General features: G+C 50.9%; 14 non-coding genes across 14 annotated transcripts; all 14 read left to right on the plus strand.

Moving 5' to 3' along the window:
- Positions 1-956: 956 nt before the first annotated feature.
- Positions 957-1,075, plus strand: LOC126110837 (5S ribosomal RNA). Its single transcript, XR_007523984.1, has one exon. It is a non-coding gene; the product is annotated as a 5S ribosomal RNA (ribosomal RNA).
- Positions 1,076-2,201: 1,126 nt separating this feature from the next.
- LOC126110839 (5S ribosomal RNA) lies at positions 2,202-2,320 on the plus strand. Its single transcript, XR_007523986.1, has one exon. It is a non-coding gene; the product is annotated as a 5S ribosomal RNA (ribosomal RNA).
- Positions 2,321-3,446: 1,126 nt separating this feature from the next.
- Positions 3,447-3,565, plus strand: LOC126110840 (5S ribosomal RNA). The gene has a single exon (XR_007523987.1). It is a non-coding gene; the product is annotated as a 5S ribosomal RNA (ribosomal RNA).
- A 1,126-nt stretch (positions 3,566-4,691) lies between these two features.
- Positions 4,692-4,810, plus strand: LOC126110841 (5S ribosomal RNA). The gene has a single exon (XR_007523988.1). It is a non-coding gene; the product is annotated as a 5S ribosomal RNA (ribosomal RNA).
- Positions 4,811-5,936: 1,126 nt separating this feature from the next.
- Positions 5,937-6,055, plus strand: LOC126110842 (5S ribosomal RNA). The gene has a single exon (XR_007523989.1). It is a non-coding gene; the product is annotated as a 5S ribosomal RNA (ribosomal RNA).
- Positions 6,056-7,182: 1,127 nt separating this feature from the next.
- Positions 7,183-7,301, plus strand: LOC126110843 (5S ribosomal RNA). The gene has a single exon (XR_007523990.1). It is a non-coding gene; the product is annotated as a 5S ribosomal RNA (ribosomal RNA).
- Positions 7,302-8,427: 1,126 nt separating this feature from the next.
- Positions 8,428-8,546, plus strand: LOC126110845 (5S ribosomal RNA). Its single transcript, XR_007523991.1, has one exon. It is a non-coding gene; the product is annotated as a 5S ribosomal RNA (ribosomal RNA).
- A 1,126-nt stretch (positions 8,547-9,672) lies between these two features.
- On the plus strand, positions 9,673-9,791 carry LOC126110846 (5S ribosomal RNA). Its single transcript, XR_007523992.1, has one exon. It is a non-coding gene; the product is annotated as a 5S ribosomal RNA (ribosomal RNA).
- A 1,128-nt stretch (positions 9,792-10,919) lies between these two features.
- LOC126110847 (5S ribosomal RNA) lies at positions 10,920-11,038 on the plus strand. Its single transcript, XR_007523993.1, has one exon. It is a non-coding gene; the product is annotated as a 5S ribosomal RNA (ribosomal RNA).
- Positions 11,039-12,164: 1,126 nt separating this feature from the next.
- LOC126110848 (5S ribosomal RNA) lies at positions 12,165-12,283 on the plus strand. Its single transcript, XR_007523994.1, has one exon. It is a non-coding gene; the product is annotated as a 5S ribosomal RNA (ribosomal RNA).
- Positions 12,284-13,407: 1,124 nt separating this feature from the next.
- LOC126110849 (5S ribosomal RNA) lies at positions 13,408-13,526 on the plus strand. The gene has a single exon (XR_007523995.1). It is a non-coding gene; the product is annotated as a 5S ribosomal RNA (ribosomal RNA).
- A 1,126-nt stretch (positions 13,527-14,652) lies between these two features.
- Positions 14,653-14,771, plus strand: LOC126110851 (5S ribosomal RNA). Its single transcript, XR_007523997.1, has one exon. It is a non-coding gene; the product is annotated as a 5S ribosomal RNA (ribosomal RNA).
- A 1,127-nt stretch (positions 14,772-15,898) lies between these two features.
- LOC126110852 (5S ribosomal RNA) lies at positions 15,899-16,017 on the plus strand. Its single transcript, XR_007523998.1, has one exon. It is a non-coding gene; the product is annotated as a 5S ribosomal RNA (ribosomal RNA).
- Positions 16,018-17,145: 1,128 nt separating this feature from the next.
- Positions 17,146-17,264, plus strand: LOC126110853 (5S ribosomal RNA). The gene has a single exon (XR_007523999.1). It is a non-coding gene; the product is annotated as a 5S ribosomal RNA (ribosomal RNA).
- The last annotated feature ends 900 nt before the right edge of the window (positions 17,265-18,164 follow it).

The raw sequence follows: 18,164 nt of genomic DNA on the forward strand, positions 1-18,164 counted from the left end.
TGCTACAACGCCTCGGAAATAACAACACACTACGAATCGACAGATGAGTTTTGAAATACGTCAGGGCCTACTGTTTTGTAGCAGTGCTAAATTCCACAATGTAAATAAACAAAAAAAAAAAAAAAGAAATAAAATCTTCCGTTCTCGTCCGATCACCGATGTGAAGCAACAACGGTAGTACTCGTATGGATGAGCGCCTGGGAACTCTGGCTGCCTTCATTTATCGCTTTTTAGTCGCTACTCTTGCCAGCCCTCTTCCCATACCACCTTTCTGTCGTGACAAAGAGACTTCCTCAAGCATTTTAAACGGCCGTCAGGTACGAAACTGCAATAATTAACTCAGTTTGAAGGAGAATGTGCTAACCAAGTTTGCCAGGAAGTCTTTGAAAACGACAAAACACTACGAATCGGGCGGTATGCTCCGAAATACGTTAGCGCCTATCGTTCTGCAGCGGCGTGCAGCTCCAAATTCGATTTGTAATCATAAATTTATTCTTTTGTCGTCTCGCCTCCTCCCGCAGACGTTTCTCGCGCTTGTGCTGTCATATGGACCGCGACCCGAGCGGCAGCGAGCGGCAGTCGAGCAAAGTCGGGACAAGTCGGGACGGGAGGGGGGGACAGGCGCGAATGCAAATGCACCGCGCAAATTACGCAAATATCTGGAAGCGCGGCGTGTGTCAGCCAGGTGAGAAAGCCTCCGTCGGTCCAGCAGGACACTGCCACACCCCGCGGCCACACGCACCAAACGAATGACAGGCGGTGCACCGAGCAGCTGTGTTGTGCGCCGCACCTACGCTCGGCAGTCTCCTATGAGACGCCGAGCCGAGCGCGCACTCCGCGCCACCTTCGAGGTGGAAGGACGTGCTTTGCGTCAAATGTGCCACGGAAAGCGGCGATTGCGTGTGTTGCGAGAAGAGGCGAATGCCTCTTGTGTGGTGCGGCTACAGTATAAGGACGCCAACGGCCATACCATGTTGAATACACCGGTTCTCGTCCGATCACCGAAGTTAAGCAACATCGGGCCCGGTTAGTACTTGGATGGGTGACCGCCTGGGAACACCGGGTGCTGTTGGCTCTATCTCATTTTTTCATTTTTACGTCGCTGCACCTGCCAGCCCTCTTTTCATACTAACTTTCAGGTGTTGACAAAGATGCTTCCACAAGCATTTTAAACTACTGTATCAAACGTAGGATACGAAATTACAGTAATGAACTCAGTTTCAGCAAGAATGCGCGGAAGAAGAGTGCTACAACGCCTCGGAAATAACAACACACTACGAATCGACAGATGAGTTTTGAAATACGTCAGGGCCTACTGTTTTGTAGCAGTGCTAAATTCCACAATGTAAATAAACAAAAAAAAAAAAAAAGAAATAAAATCTTCCGTTCTCGTCCGATCACCGATGTGAAGCAACAACGGTAGTACTCGTATGGATGAGCGCCTGGGAACTCTGGCTGCCTTCATTTATCGCTTTTTAGTCGCTACTCTTGCCAGCCCTCTTCCCATACCACCTTTCTGTCGTGACAAAGAGACTTCCTCAAGCATTTTAAACGGCCGTCAGGTACGAAACTGCAATAATTAACTCAGTTTGAAGGAGAATGTGCTAACCAAGTTTGCCAGGAAGTCTTTGAAAACGACAAAACACTACGAATCGGGCGGTATGCTCCGAAATACGTTAGCGCCTATCGTTCTGCAGCGGCGTGCAGCTCCAAATTCGATTTGTAATCATAAATTTATTCTTTTGTCGTCTCGCCTCCTCCCGCAGACGTTTCTCGCGCTTGTGCTGTCATATGGACCGCGACCCGAGCGGCAGCGAGCGGCAGTCGAGCAAAGTCGGGACAAGTCGGGACGGGAGGGGGGGACAGGCGCGAATGCAAATGCACCGCGCAAATTACGCAAATATCTGGAAGCGCGGCGTGTGTCAGCCAGGTGAGAAAGCCTCCGTCGGTCCAGCAGGACACTGCCACACCCCGCGGCCACACGCACCAAACGAATGACAGGCGGTGCACCGAGCAGCTGTGTTGTGCGCCGCACCTACGCTCGGCAGTCTCCTATGAGACGCCGAGCCGAGCGCGCACTCCGCGCCACCTTCGAGGTGGAAGGACGTGCTTTGCGTCAAATGTGCCACGGAAAGCGGCGATTGCGTGTGTTGCGAGAAGAGGCGAATGCCTCTTGTGTGGTGCGGCTACAGTATAAGGACGCCAACGGCCATACCATGTTGAATACACCGGTTCTCGTCCGATCACCGAAGTTAAGCAACATCGGGCCCGGTTAGTACTTGGATGGGTGACCGCCTGGGAACACCGGGTGCTGTTGGCTCTATCTCATTTTTTCATTTTTACGTCGCTGCACCTGCCAGCCCTCTTTTCATACTAACTTTCAGGTGTTGACAAAGATGCTTCCACAAGCATTTTAAACTACTGTATCAAACGTAGGATACGAAATTACAGTAATGAACTCAGTTTCAGCAAGAATGCGCGGAAGAAGAGTGCTACAACGCCTCGGAAATAACAACACACTACGAATCGACAGATGAGTTTTGAAATACGTCAGGGCCTACTGTTTTGTAGCAGTGCTAAATTCCACAATGTAAATAAACAAAAAAAAAAAAAAAGAAATAAAATCTTCCGTTCTCGTCCGATCACCGATGTGAAGCAACAACGGTAGTACTCGTATGGATGAGCGCCTGGGAACTCTGGCTGCCTTCATTTATCGCTTTTTAGTCGCTACTCTTGCCAGCCCTCTTCCCATACCACCTTTCTGTCGTGACAAAGAGACTTCCTCAAGCATTTTAAACGGCCGTCAGGTACGAAACTGCAATAATTAACTCAGTTTGAAGGAGAATGTGCTAACCAAGTTTGCCAGGAAGTCTTTGAAAACGACAAAACACTACGAATCGGGCGGTATGCTCCGAAATACGTTAGCGCCTATCGTTCTGCAGCGGCGTGCAGCTCCAAATTCGATTTGTAATCATAAATTTATTCTTTTGTCGTCTCGCCTCCTCCCGCAGACGTTTCTCGCGCTTGTGCTGTCATATGGACCGCGACCCGAGCGGCAGCGAGCGGCAGTCGAGCAAAGTCGGGACAAGTCGGGACGGGAGGGGGGGACAGGCGCGAATGCAAATGCACCGCGCAAATTACGCAAATATCTGGAAGCGCGGCGTGTGTCAGCCAGGTGAGAAAGCCTCCGTCGGTCCAGCAGGACACTGCCACACCCCGCGGCCACACGCACCAAACGAATGACAGGCGGTGCACCGAGCAGCTGTGTTGTGCGCCGCACCTACGCTCGGCAGTCTCCTATGAGACGCCGAGCCGAGCGCGCACTCCGCGCCACCTTCGAGGTGGAAGGACGTGCTTTGCGTCAAATGTGCCACGGAAAGCGGCGATTGCGTGTGTTGCGAGAAGAGGCGAATGCCTCTTGTGTGGTGCGGCTACAGTATAAGGACGCCAACGGCCATACCATGTTGAATACACCGGTTCTCGTCCGATCACCGAAGTTAAGCAACATCGGGCCCGGTTAGTACTTGGATGGGTGACCGCCTGGGAACACCGGGTGCTGTTGGCTCTATCTCATTTTTTCATTTTTACGTCGCTGCACCTGCCAGCCCTCTTTTCATACTAACTTTCAGGTGTTGACAAAGATGCTTCCACAAGCATTTTAAACTACTGTATCAAACGTAGGATACGAAATTACAGTAATGAACTCAGTTTCAGCAAGAATGCGCGGAAGAAGAGTGCTACAACGCCTCGGAAATAACAACACACTACGAATCGACAGATGAGTTTTGAAATACGTCAGGGCCTACTGTTTTGTAGCAGTGCTAAATTCCACAATGTAAATAAACAAAAAAAAAAAAAAAGAAATAAAATCTTCCGTTCTCGTCCGATCACCGATGTGAAGCAACAACGGTAGTACTCGTATGGATGAGCGCCTGGGAACTCTGGCTGCCTTCATTTATCGCTTTTTAGTCGCTACTCTTGCCAGCCCTCTTCCCATACCACCTTTCTGTCGTGACAAAGAGACTTCCTCAAGCATTTTAAACGGCCGTCAGGTACGAAACTGCAATAATTAACTCAGTTTGAAGGAGAATGTGCTAACCAAGTTTGCCAGGAAGTCTTTGAAAACGACAAAACACTACGAATCGGGCGGTATGCTCCGAAATACGTTAGCGCCTATCGTTCTGCAGCGGCGTGCAGCTCCAAATTCGATTTGTAATCATAAATTTATTCTTTTGTCGTCTCGCCTCCTCCCGCAGACGTTTCTCGCGCTTGTGCTGTCATATGGACCGCGACCCGAGCGGCAGCGAGCGGCAGTCGAGCAAAGTCGGGACAAGTCGGGACGGGAGGGGGGGACAGGCGCGAATGCAAATGCACCGCGCAAATTACGCAAATATCTGGAAGCGCGGCGTGTGTCAGCCAGGTGAGAAAGCCTCCGTCGGTCCAGCAGGACACTGCCACACCCCGCGGCCACACGCACCAAACGAATGACAGGCGGTGCACCGAGCAGCTGTGTTGTGCGCCGCACCTACGCTCGGCAGTCTCCTATGAGACGCCGAGCCGAGCGCGCACTCCGCGCCACCTTCGAGGTGGAAGGACGTGCTTTGCGTCAAATGTGCCACGGAAAGCGGCGATTGCGTGTGTTGCGAGAAGAGGCGAATGCCTCTTGTGTGGTGCGGCTACAGTATAAGGACGCCAACGGCCATACCATGTTGAATACACCGGTTCTCGTCCGATCACCGAAGTTAAGCAACATCGGGCCCGGTTAGTACTTGGATGGGTGACCGCCTGGGAACACCGGGTGCTGTTGGCTCTATCTCATTTTTTCATTTTTACGTCGCTGCACCTGCCAGCCCTCTTTTCATACTAACTTTCAGGTGTTGACAAAGATGCTTCCACAAGCATTTTAAACTACTGTATCAAACGTAGGATACGAAATTACAGTAATGAACTCAGTTTCAGCAAGAATGCGCGGAAGAAGAGTGCTACAACGCCTCGGAAATAACAACACACTACGAATCGACAGATGAGTTTTGAAATACGTCAGGGCCTACTGTTTTGTAGCAGTGCTAAATTCCACAATGTAAATAAACAAAAAAAAAAAAAAAGAAATAAAATCTTCCGTTCTCGTCCGATCACCGATGTGAAGCAACAACGGTAGTACTCGTATGGATGAGCGCCTGGGAACTCTGGCTGCCTTCATTTATCGCTTTTTAGTCGCTACTCTTGCCAGCCCTCTTCCCATACCACCTTTCTGTCGTGACAAAGAGACTTCCTCAAGCATTTTAAACGGCCGTCAGGTACGAAACTGCAATAATTAACTCAGTTTGAAGGAGAATGTGCTAACCAAGTTTGCCAGGAAGTCTTTGAAAACGACAAAACACTACGAATCGGGCGGTATGCTCCGAAATACGTTAGCGCCTATCGTTCTGCAGCGGCGTGCAGCTCCAAATTCGATTTGTAATCATAAATTTATTCTTTTGTCGTCTCGCCTCCTCCCGCAGACGTTTCTCGCGCTTGTGCTGTCATATGGACCGCGACCCGAGCGGCAGCGAGCGGCAGTCGAGCAAAGTCGGGACAAGTCGGGACGGGAGGGGGGGACAGGCGCGAATGCAAATGCACCGCGCAAATTACGCAAATATCTGGAAGCGCGGCGTGTGTCAGCCAGGTGAGAAAGCCTCCGTCGGTCCAGCAGGACACTGCCACACCCCGCGGCCACACGCACCAAACGAATGACAGGCGGTGCACCGAGCAGCTGTGTTGTGCGCCGCACCTACGCTCGGCAGTCTCCTATGAGACGCCGAGCCGAGCGCGCACTCCGCGCCACCTTCGAGGTGGAAGGACGTGCTTTGCGTCAAATGTGCCACGGAAAGCGGCGATTGCGTGTGTTGCGAGAAGAGGCGAATGCCTCTTGTGTGGTGCGGCTACAGTATAAGGACGCCAACGGCCATACCATGTTGAATACACCGGTTCTCGTCCGATCACCGAAGTTAAGCAACATCGGGCCCGGTTAGTACTTGGATGGGTGACCGCCTGGGAACACCGGGTGCTGTTGGCTCTATCTCATTTTTTCATTTTTACGTCGCTGCACCTGCCAGCCCTCTTTTCATACTAACTTTCAGGTGTTGACAAAGATGCTTCCACAAGCATTTTAAACTACTGTATCAAACGTAGGATACGAAATTACAGTAATGAACTCAGTTTCAGCAAGAATGCGCGGAAGAAGAGTGCTACAACGCCTCGGAAATAACAACACACTACGAATCGACAGATGAGTTTTGAAATACGTCAGGGCCTACTGTTTTGTAGCAGTGCTAAATTCCACAATGTAAATAAACAAAAAAAAAAAAAAAAGAAATAAAATCTTCCGTTCTCGTCCGATCACCGATGTGAAGCAACAACGGTAGTACTCGTATGGATGAGCGCCTGGGAACTCTGGCTGCCTTCATTTATCGCTTTTTAGTCGCTACTCTTGCCAGCCCTCTTCCCATACCACCTTTCTGTCGTGACAAAGAGACTTCCTCAAGCATTTTAAACGGCCGTCAGGTACGAAACTGCAATAATTAACTCAGTTTGAAGGAGAATGTGCTAACCAAGTTTGCCAGGAAGTCTTTGAAAACGACAAAACACTACGAATCGGGCGGTATGCTCCGAAATACGTTAGCGCCTATCGTTCTGCAGCGGCGTGCAGCTCCAAATTCGATTTGTAATCATAAATTTATTCTTTTGTCGTCTCGCCTCCTCCCGCAGACGTTTCTCGCGCTTGTGCTGTCATATGGACCGCGACCCGAGCGGCAGCGAGCGGCAGTCGAGCAAAGTCGGGACAAGTCGGGACGGGAGGGGGGGACAGGCGCGAATGCAAATGCACCGCGCAAATTACGCAAATATCTGGAAGCGCGGCGTGTGTCAGCCAGGTGAGAAAGCCTCCGTCGGTCCAGCAGGACACTGCCACACCCCGCGGCCACACGCACCAAACGAATGACAGGCGGTGCACCGAGCAGCTGTGTTGTGCGCCGCACCTACGCTCGGCAGTCTCCTATGAGACGCCGAGCCGAGCGCGCACTCCGCGCCACCTTCGAGGTGGAAGGACGTGCTTTGCGTCAAATGTGCCACGGAAAGCGGCGATTGCGTGTGTTGCGAGAAGAGGCGAATGCCTCTTGTGTGGTGCGGCTACAGTATAAGGACGCCAACGGCCATACCATGTTGAATACACCGGTTCTCGTCCGATCACCGAAGTTAAGCAACATCGGGCCCGGTTAGTACTTGGATGGGTGACCGCCTGGGAACACCGGGTGCTGTTGGCTCTATCTCATTTTTTCATTTTTACGTCGCTGCACCTGCCAGCCCTCTTTTCATACTAACTTTCAGGTGTTGACAAAGATGCTTCCACAAGCATTTTAAACTACTGTATCAAACGTAGGATACGAAATTACAGTAATGAACTCAGTTTCAGCAAGAATGCGCGGAAGAAGAGTGCTACAACGCCTCGGAAATAACAACACACTACGAATCGACAGATGAGTTTTGAAATACGTCAGGGCCTACTGTTTTGTAGCAGTGCTAAATTCCACAATGTAAATAAACAAAAAAAAAAAAAAAGAAATAAAATCTTCCGTTCTCGTCCGATCACCGATGTGAAGCAACAACGGTAGTACTCGTATGGATGAGCGCCTGGGAACTCTGGCTGCCTTCATTTATCGCTTTTTAGTCGCTACTCTTGCCAGCCCTCTTCCCATACCACCTTTCTGTCGTGACAAAGAGACTTCCTCAAGCATTTTAAACGGCCGTCAGGTACGAAACTGCAATAATTAACTCAGTTTGAAGGAGAATGTGCTAACCAAGTTTGCCAGGAAGTCTTTGAAAACGACAAAACACTACGAATCGGGCGGTATGCTCCGAAATACGTTAGCGCCTATCGTTCTGCAGCGGCGTGCAGCTCCAAATTCGATTTGTAATCATAAATTTATTCTTTTGTCGTCTCGCCTCCTCCCGCAGACGTTTCTCGCGCTTGTGCTGTCATATGGACCGCGACCCGAGCGGCAGCGAGCGGCAGTCGAGCAAAGTCGGGACAAGTCGGGACGGGAGGGGGGGACAGGCGCGAATGCAAATGCACCGCGCAAATTACGCAAATATCTGGAAGCGCGGCGTGTGTCAGCCAGGTGAGAAAGCCTCCGTCGGTCCAGCAGGACACTGCCACACCCCGCGGCCACACGCACCAAACGAATGACAGGCGGTGCACCGAGCAGCTGTGTTGTGCGCCGCACCTACGCTCGGCAGTCTCCTATGAGACGCCGAGCCGAGCGCGCACTCCGCGCCACCTTCGAGGTGGAAGGACGTGCTTTGCGTCAAATGTGCCACGGAAAGCGGCGATTGCGTGTGTTGCGAGAAGAGGCGAATGCCTCTTGTGTGGTGCGGCTACAGTATAAGGACGCCAACGGCCATACCATGTTGAATACACCGGTTCTCGTCCGATCACCGAAGTTAAGCAACATCGGGCCCGGTTAGTACTTGGATGGGTGACCGCCTGGGAACACCGGGTGCTGTTGGCTCTATCTCATTTTTTCATTTTTACGTCGCTGCACCTGCCAGCCCTCTTTTCATACTAACTTTCAGGTGTTGACAAAGATGCTTCCACAAGCATTTTAAACTACTGTATCAAACGTAGGATACGAAATTACAGTAATGAACTCAGTTTCAGCAAGAATGCGCGGAAGAAGAGTGCTACAACGCCTCGGAAATAACAACACACTACGAATCGACAGATGAGTTTTGAAATACGTCAGGGCCTACTGTTTTGTAGCAGTGCTAAATTCCACAATGTAAATAAACAAAAAAAAAAAAAAAGAAATAAAATCTTCCGTTCTCGTCCGATCACCGATGTGAAGCAACAACGGTAGTACTCGTATGGATGAGCGCCTGGGAACTCTGGCTGCCTTCATTTATCGCTTTTTAGTCGCTACTCTTGCCAGCCCTCTTCCCATACCACCTTTCTGTCGTGACAAAGAGACTTCCTCAAGCATTTTAAACGGCCGTCAGGTACGAAACTGCAATAATTAACTCAGTTTGAAGGAGAATGTGCTAACCAAGTTTGCCAGGAAGTCTTTGAAAACGACAAAACACTACGAATCGGGCGGTATGCTCCGAAATACGTTAGCGCCTATCGTTCTGCAGCGGCGTGCAGCTCCAAATTCGATTTGTAATCATAAATTTATTCTTTTGTCGTCTCGCCTCCTCCCGCAGACGTTTCTCGCGCTTGTGCTGTCATATGGACCGCGACCCGAGCGGCAGCGAGCGGCAGTCGAGCAAAGTCGGGACAAGTCGGGACGGGAGGGGGGGACAGGCGCGAATGCAAATGCACCGCGCAAATTACGCAAATATCTGGAAGCGCGGCGTGTGTCAGCCAGGTGAGAAAGCCTCCGTCGGTCCAGCAGGACACTGCCACACCCCGCGGCCACACGCACCAAACGAATGACAGGCGGTGCACCGAGCAGCTGTGTTGTGCGCCGCACCTACGCTCGGCAGTCTCCTATGAGACGCCGAGCCGAGCGCGCACTCCGCGCCACCTTCGAGGTGGAAGGACGTGCTTTGCGTCAAATGTGCCACGGAAAGCGGCGATTGCGTGTGTTGCGAGAAGAGGCGAATGCCTCTTGTGTGGTGCGGCTACAGTATAAGGACGCCAACGGCCATACCATGTTGAATACACCGGTTCTCGTCCGATCACCGAAGTTAAGCAACATCGGGCCCGGTTAGTACTTGGATGGGTGACCGCCTGGGAACACCGGGTGCTGTTGGCTCTATCTCATTTTTTTCATTTTTACGTCGCTGCACCTGCCAGCCCTCTTTTCATACTAACTTTCAGGTGTTGACAAAGATGCTTCCACAAGCATTTTAAACTACTGTATCAAACGTAGGATACGAAATTACAGTAATGAACTCAGTTTCAGCAAGAATGCGCGGAAGAAGAGTGCTACAACGCCTCGGAAATAACAACACACTACGAATCGACAGATGAGTTTTGAAATACGTCAGGGCCTACTGTTTTGTAGCAGTGCTAAATTCCACAATGTAAATAAACAAAAAAAAAAAAAAAGAAATAAAATCTTCCGTTCTCGTCCGATCACCGATGTGAAGCAACAACGGTAGTACTCGTATGGATGAGCGCCTGGGAACTCTGGCTGCCTTCATTTATCGCTTTTTAGTCGCTACTCTTGCCAGCCCTCTTCCCATACCACCTTTCTGTCGTGACAAAGAGACTTCCTCAAGCATTTTAAAACGGCCGTCAGGTACGAAACTGCAATAATTAACTCAGTTTGAAGGAGAATGTGCTAACCAAGTTTGCCAGGAAGTCTTTGAAAACGACAAAACACTACGAATCGGGCGGTATGCTCCGAAATACGTTAGCGCCTATCGTTCTGCAGCGGCGTGCAGCTCCAAATTCGATTTGTAATCATAAATTTATTCTTTTGTCGTCTCGCCTCCTCCCGCAGACGTTTCTCGCGCTTGTGCTGTCATATGGACCGCGACCCGAGCGGCAGCGAGCGGCAGTCGAGCAAAGTCGGGACAAGTCGGGACGGGAGGGGGGGACAGGCGCGAATGCAAATGCACCGCGCAAATTACGCAAATATCTGGAAGCGCGGCGTGTGTCAGCCAGGTGAGAAAGCCTCCGTCGGTCCAGCAGGACACTGCCACACCCCGCGGCCACACGCACCAAACGAATGACAGGCGGTGCACCGAGCAGCTGTGTTGTGCGCCGCACCTACGCTCGGCAGTCTCCTATGAGACGCCGAGCCGAGCGCGCACTCCGCGCCACCTTCGAGGTGGAAGGACGTGCTTTGCGTCAAATGTGCCACGGAAAGCGGCGATTGCGTGTGTTGCGAGAAGAGGCGAATGCCTCTTGTGTGGTGCGGCTACAGTATAAGGACGCCAACGGCCATACCATGTTGAATACACCGGTTCTCGTCCGATCACCGAAGTTAAGCAACATCGGGCCCGGTTAGTACTTGGATGGGTGACCGCCTGGGAACACCGGGTGCTGTTGGCTCTATCTCATTTTTTCATTTTTACGTCGCTGCACCTGCCAGCCCTCTTTTCATACTAACTTTCAGGTGTTGACAAAGATGCTTCCACAAGCATTTTAAACTACTGTATCAAACGTAGGATACGAAATTACAGTAATGAACTCAGTTTCAGCAAGAATGCGCGGAAGAAGAGTGCTACAACGCCTCGGAAATAACAACACACTACGAATCGACAGATGAGTTTTGAAATACGTCAGGGCCTACTGTTTTGTAGCAGTGCTAAATTCCACAATGTAAATAAACAAAAAAAAAAAAAAAGAAATAAAATCTTCCGTTCTCGTCCGATCACCGATGTGAAGCAACAACGGTAGTACTCGTATGGATGAGCGCCTGGGAACTCTGGCTGCCTTCATTTATCGCTTTTTAGTCGCTACTCTTGCCAGCCCTCTTCCCATACCACCTTTCTGTCGTGACAAAGAGACTTCCTCAAGCATTTTAAACGGCCGTCAGGTACGAAACTGCAATAATTAACTCAGTTTGAAGGAGAATGTGCTAACCAAGTTTGCCAGGAAGTCTTTGAAAACGACAAAACACTACGAATCGGGCGGTATGCTCCGAAATACGTTAGCGCCTATCGTTCTGCAGCGGCGTGCAGCTCCAAATTCGATTTGTAATCATAAATTTATTCTTTTGTCGTCTCGCCTCCTCCCGCAGACGTTTCTCGCGCTTGTGCTGTCATATGGACCGCGACCCGAGCGGCAGCGAGCGGCAGTCGAGCAAAGTCGGGACAAGTCGGGACGGGAGGGGGGGACAGGCGCGAATGCAAATGCACCGCGCAAATTACGCAAATATCTGGAAGCGCGGCGTGTGTCAGCCAGGTGAGAAAGCCTCCGTCGGTCCAGCAGGACACTGCCACACCCCGCGGCCACACGCACCAAACGAATGACAGGCGGTGCACCGAGCAGCTGTGTTGTGCGCCGCACCTACGCTCGGCAGTCTCCTATGAGACGCCGAGCCGAGCGCGCACTCCGCGCCACCTTCGAGGTGGAAGGACGTGCTTTGCGTCAAATGTGCCACGGAAAGCGGCGATTGCGTGTGTTGCGAGAAGAGGCGAATGCCTCTTGTGTGGTGCGGCTACAGTATAAGGACGCCAACGGCCATACCATGTTGAATACACCGGTTCTCGTCCGATCACCGAAGTTAAGCAACATCGGGCCCGGTTAGTACTTGGATGGGTGACCGCCTGGGAACACCGGGTGCTGTTGGCTCTATCTCATTTTTTCATTTTTACGTCGCTGCACCTGCCAGCCCTCTTTTCATACTAACTTTCAGGTGTTGACAAAGATGCTTCCACAAGCATTTTAAACTACTGTATCAAACGTAGGATACGAAATTACAGTAATGAACTCAGTTTCAGCAAGAATGCGCGGAAGAAGAGTGCTACAACGCCTCGGAAATAACAACACACTACGAATCGACAGATGAGTTTTGAAATACGTCAGGGCCTACTGTTTTGTAGCAGTGCTAAATTCCACAATGTAAATAAACAAAAAAAAAAAAAAGAAATAAAATCTTCCGTTCTCGTCCGATCACCGATGTGAAGCAACAACGGTAGTACTCGTATGGATGAGCGCCTGGAACTCTGGCTGCCTTCATTTATCGCTTTTTAGTCGCTACTCTTGCCAGCCCTCTTCCCATACCACCTTTCTGTCGTGACAAAGAGACTTCCTCAAGCATTTTAAACGGCCGTCAGGTACGAAACTGCAATAATTAACTCAGTTTGAAGGAGAATGTGCTAACCAAGTTTGCCAGGAAGTCTTTGAAAACGACAAAACACTACGAATCGGGCGGTATGCTCCGAAATACGTTAGCGCCTATCGTTCTGCAGCGGCGTGCAGCTCCAAATTCGATTTGTAATCATAAATTTATTCTTTTGTCGTCTCGCCTCCTCCCGCAGACGTTTCTCGCGCTTGTGCTGTCATATGGACCGCGACCCGAGCGGCAGCGAGCGGCAGTCGAGCAAAGTCGGGACAAGTCGGGACGGGAGGGGGGGACAGGCGCGAATGCAAATGCACCGCGCAAATTACGCAAATATCTGGAAGCGCGGCGTGTGTCAGCCAGGTGAGAAAGCCTCCGTCGGTCCAGCAGGACACTGCCACACCCCGCGGCCACACGCACCAAACGAATGACAGGCGGTGCACCGAGCAGCTGTGTTGTGCGCCGCACCTACGCTCGGCAGTCTCCTATGAGACGCCGAGCCGAGCGCGCACTCCGCGCCACCTTCGAGGTGGAAGGACGTGCTTTGCGTCAAATGTGCCACGGAAAGCGGCGATTGCGTGTGTTGCGAGAAGAGGCGAATGCCTCTTGTGTGGTGCGGCTACAGTATAAGGACGCCAACGGCCATACCATGTTGAATACACCGGTTCTCGTCCGATCACCGAAGTTAAGCAACATCGGGCCCGGTTAGTACTTGGATGGGTGACCGCCTGGGAACACCGGGTGCTGTTGGCTCTATCTCATTTTTTCATTTTTACGTCGCTGCACCTGCCAGCCCTCTTTTCATACTAACTTTCAGGTGTTGACAAAGATGCTTCCACAAGCATTTTAAACTACTGTATCAAACGTAGGATACGAAATTACAGTAATGAACTCAGTTTCAGCAAGAATGCGCGGAAGAAGAGTGCTACAACGCCTCGGAAATAACAACACACTACGAATCGACAGATGAGTTTTGAAATACGTCAGGGCCTACTGTTTTGTAGCAGTGCTAAATTCCACAATGTAAATAAACAAAAAAAAAAAAAAAGAAATAAAATCTTCCGTTCTCGTCCGATCACCGATGTGAAGCAACAACGGTAGTACTCGTATGGATGAGCGCCTGGGAACTCTGGCTGCCTTCATTTATCGCTTTTTAGTCGCTACTCTTGCCAGCCCTCTTCCCATACCACCTTTCTGTCGTGACAAAGAGACTTCCTCAAGCATTTTAAACGGCCGTCAGGTACGAAACTGCAATAATTAACTCAGTTTGAAGGAGAATGTGCTAACCAAGTTTGCCAGGAAGTCTTTGAAAACGACAAAACACTACGAATCGGGCGGTATGCTCCGAAATACGTTAGCGCCTATCGTTCTGCAGCGGCGTGCAGCTCCAAATTCGATTTGTAATCATAAATTTATTCTTTTGTCGTCTCGCCTCCTCCCGCAGACGTTTCTCGCGCTTGTGCTGTCATATGGACCGCGACCCGAGCGGCAGCGAGCGGCAGTCGAGCAAAGTCGGGACAAGTCGGGACGGGAGGGGGGGGACAGGCGCGAATGCAAATGCACCGCGCAATTACGCAAATATCTGGAAGCGCGGCGTGTGTCAGCCAGGTGAGAAAGCCTCCGTCGGTCCAGCAGGACACTGCCACACCCCGCGGCCACACGCACCAAACGAATGACAGGCGGTGCACCGAGCAGCTGTGTTGTGCGCCGCACCTACGCTCGGCAGTCTCCTATGAGACGCCGAGCCGAGCGCGCACTCCGCGCCACCTTCGAGGTGGAAGGACGTGCTTTGCGTCAAATGTGCCACGGAAAGCGGCGATTGCGTGTGTTGCGAGAAGAGGCGAATGCCTCTTGTGTGGTGCGGCTACAGTATAAGGACGCCAACGGCCATACCATGTTGAATACACCGGTTCTCGTCCGATCACCGAAGTTAAGCAACATCGGGCCCGGTTAGTACTTGGATGGGTGACCGCCTGGGAACACCGGGTGCTGTTGGCTCTATCTCATTTTTTCATTTTTACGTCGCTGCACCTGCCAGCCCTCTTTTCATACTAACTTTCAGGTGTTGACAAAGATGCTTCCACAAGCATTTTAAACTACTGTATCAAACGTAGGATACGAAATTACAGTAATGAACTCAGTTTCAGCAAGAATGCGCGGAAGAAGAGTGCTACAACGCCTCGGAAATAACAACACACTACGAATCGACAGATGAGTTTTGAAATACGTCAGGGCCTACTGTTTTGTAGCAGTGCTAAATTCCACAATGTAAATAAACAAAAAAAAAAAAAAAAGAAATAAAATCTTCCGTTCTCGTCCGATCACCGATGTGAAGCAACAACGGTAGTACTCGTATGGATGAGCGCCTGGGAACTCTGGCTGCCTTCATTTATCGCTTTTTAGTCGCTACTCTTGCCAGCCCTCTTCCCATACCACCTTTCTGTCGTGACAAAGAGACTTCCTCAAGCATTTTAAACGGCCGTCAGGTACGAAACTGCAATAATTAACTCAGTTTGAAGGAGAATGTGCTAACCAAGTTTGCCAGGAAGTCTTTGAAAACGACAAAACACTACGAATCGGGCGGTATGCTCCGAAATACGTTAGCGCCTATCGTTCTGCAGCGGCGTGCAGCTCCAAATTCGATTTGTAATCATAAATTTATTCTTTTGTCGTCTCGCCTCCTCCCGCAGACGTTTCTCGCGCTTGTGCTGTCATATGGACCGCGACCCGAGCGGCAGCGAGCGGCAGTCGAGCAAAGTCGGGACAAGTCGGGACGGGAGGGGGGGACAGGCGCGAATGCAAATGCACCGCGCAAATTACGCAAATATCTGGAAGCGCGGCGTGTGTCAGCCAGGTGAGAAAGCCTCCGTCGGTCCAGCAGGACACTGCCACACCCCGCGGCCACACGCACCAAACGAATGACAGGCGGTGCACCGAGCAGCTGTGTTGTGCGCCGCACCTACGCTCGGCAGTCTCCTATGAGACGCCGAGCCGAGCGCGCACTCCGCGCCACCTTCGAGGTGGAAGGACGTGCTTTGCGTCAAATGTGCCACGGAAAGCGGCGATTGCGTGTGTTGCGAGAAGAGGCGAATGCCTCTTGTGTGGTGCGGCTACAGTATAAGGACGCCAACGGCCATACCATGTTGAATACACCGGTTCTCGTCCGATCACCGAAGTTAAGCAACATCGGGCCCGGTTAGTACTTGGATGGGTGACCGCCTGGGAACACCGGGTGCTGTTGGCTCTATCTCATTTTTTCATTTTTACGTCGCTGCACCTGCCAGCCCTCTTTTCATACTAACTTTCAGGTGTTGACAAAGATGCTTCCACAAGCATTTTAAACTACTGTATCAAACGTAGGATACGAAATTACAGTAATGAACTCAGTTTCAGCAAGAATGCGCGGAAGAAGAGTGCTACAACGCCTCGGAAATAACAACACACTACGAATCGACAGATGAGTTTTGAAATACGTCAGGGCCTACTGTTTTGTAGCAGTGCTAAATTCCACAATGTAAAATAAACAAAAAAAAAAAAAAAGAAATAAAATCTTCCGTTCTCGTCCGATCACCGATGTGAAGCAACAACGGTAGTACTCGTATGGATGAGCGCCTGGGAACTCTGGCTGCCTTCATTTATCGCTTTTTAGTCGCTACTCTTGCCAGCCCTCTTCCCATACCACCTTTCTGTCGTGACAAAGAGACTTCCTCAAGCATTTTAAACGGCCGTCAGGTACGAAACTGCAATAATTAACTCAGTTTGAAGGAGAATGTGCTAACCAAGTTTGCCAGGAAGTCTTTGAAAACGACAAAACACTACGAATCGGGCGGTATGCTCCGAAATACGTTAGCGCCTATCGTTCTGCAGCGGCGTGCAGCTCCAAATTCGATTTGTAATCATAAATTTATTCTTTTGTCGTCTCGCCTCCTCCCGCAGACGTTTCTCGCGCTTGTGCTGTCATATGGACCGCGACCCGAGCGGCAGCGAGCGGCAGTCGAGCAAAGTCGGGACAAGTCGGGACGGGAGGGGGGGGACAGGCGCGAATGCAAATGCACCGCGCAAATTACGCAAATATCTGGAAGCGCGGCGTGTGTCAGCCAGGTGAGAAAGCCTCCGTCGGTCCAGCAGGACACTGCCACACCCCGCGGCCACACGCACCAAACGAATGACAGGCGGTGCACCGAGCAGCTGTGTTGTGCGCCGCACCTACGCTCGGCAGTCTCCTATGAGACGCCGAGCCGAGCGCGCACTCCGCGCCACCTTCGAGGTGGAAGGACGTGCTTTGCGTCAAATGTGCCACGGAAAGCGGCGATTGCGTGTGTTGCGAGAAGAGGCGAATGCCTCTTGTGTGGTGCGGCTACAGTATAAGGACGCCAACGGCCATACCATGTTGAATACACCGGTTCTCGTCCGATCACCGAAGTTAAGCAACATCGGGCCCGGTTAGTACTTGGATGGGTGACCGCCTGGGAACACCGGGTGCTGTTGGCTCTATCTCATTTTTTCATTTTTACGTCGCTGCACCTGCCAGCCCTCTTTTCATACTAACTTTCAGGTGTTGACAAAGATGCTTCCACAAGCATTTTAAACTACTGTATCAAACGTAGGATACGAAATTACAGTAATGAACTCAGTTTCAGCAAGAATGCGCGGAAGAAGAGTGCTACAACGCCTCGAAATAACAACACACTACGAATCGACAGATGAGTTTTGAAATACGTCAGGGCCTACTGTTTTGTAGCAGTGCTAAATTCCACAATGTAAATAAACAAAAAAAAAAAAAAAGAAATAAAATCTTCCGTTCTCGTCCGATCACCGATGTGAAGCAACAACGGTAGTACTCGTATGGATGAGCGCCTGGGAACTCTGGCTGCCTTCATTTATCGCTTTTTAGTCGCTACTCTTGCCAGCCCTCTTCCCATACCACCTTTCTGTCGTGACAAAGAGACTTCCTCAAGCATTTTAAACGGCCGTCAGGTACGAAACTGCAATAATTAACTCAGTTTGAAGGAGAATGTGCTAACCAAGTTTGCCAGGAAGTCTTTGAAAACGACAAAACACTACGAATCGGGCGGTATGCTCCGAAATACGTTAGCGCCTATCGTTCTGCAGCGGCGTGCAGCTCCAAATTCGATTTGTAATCATAAATTTATTCTTTTGTCGTCTCGCCTCCTCCGCAGACGTTTCTCGCGCTTGTGCTGTCATATGGACCGCGACCCGAGCGGCAGCGAGCGGCAGTCGAGCAAAGTCGGGACAAGTCGGGACGGGAGGGGGGGACAGGCGCGAATGCAAATGCACCGCGCAAATTACGCAAATATCTGGAAGCGCGGCGTGTGTCAGCCAGGTGAGAAAGCCTCCGTCGGTCCAGCAGGACACTGCCACACCCCGCGG

This window comes from Schistocerca cancellata, unplaced genomic scaffold (genome assembly GCF_023864275.1).
Source record: "Schistocerca cancellata isolate TAMUIC-IGC-003103 unplaced genomic scaffold, iqSchCanc2.1 HiC_scaffold_39, whole genome shotgun sequence".
Taxonomy (NCBI): domain Eukaryota; kingdom Metazoa; phylum Arthropoda; class Insecta; order Orthoptera; family Acrididae; genus Schistocerca; species Schistocerca cancellata.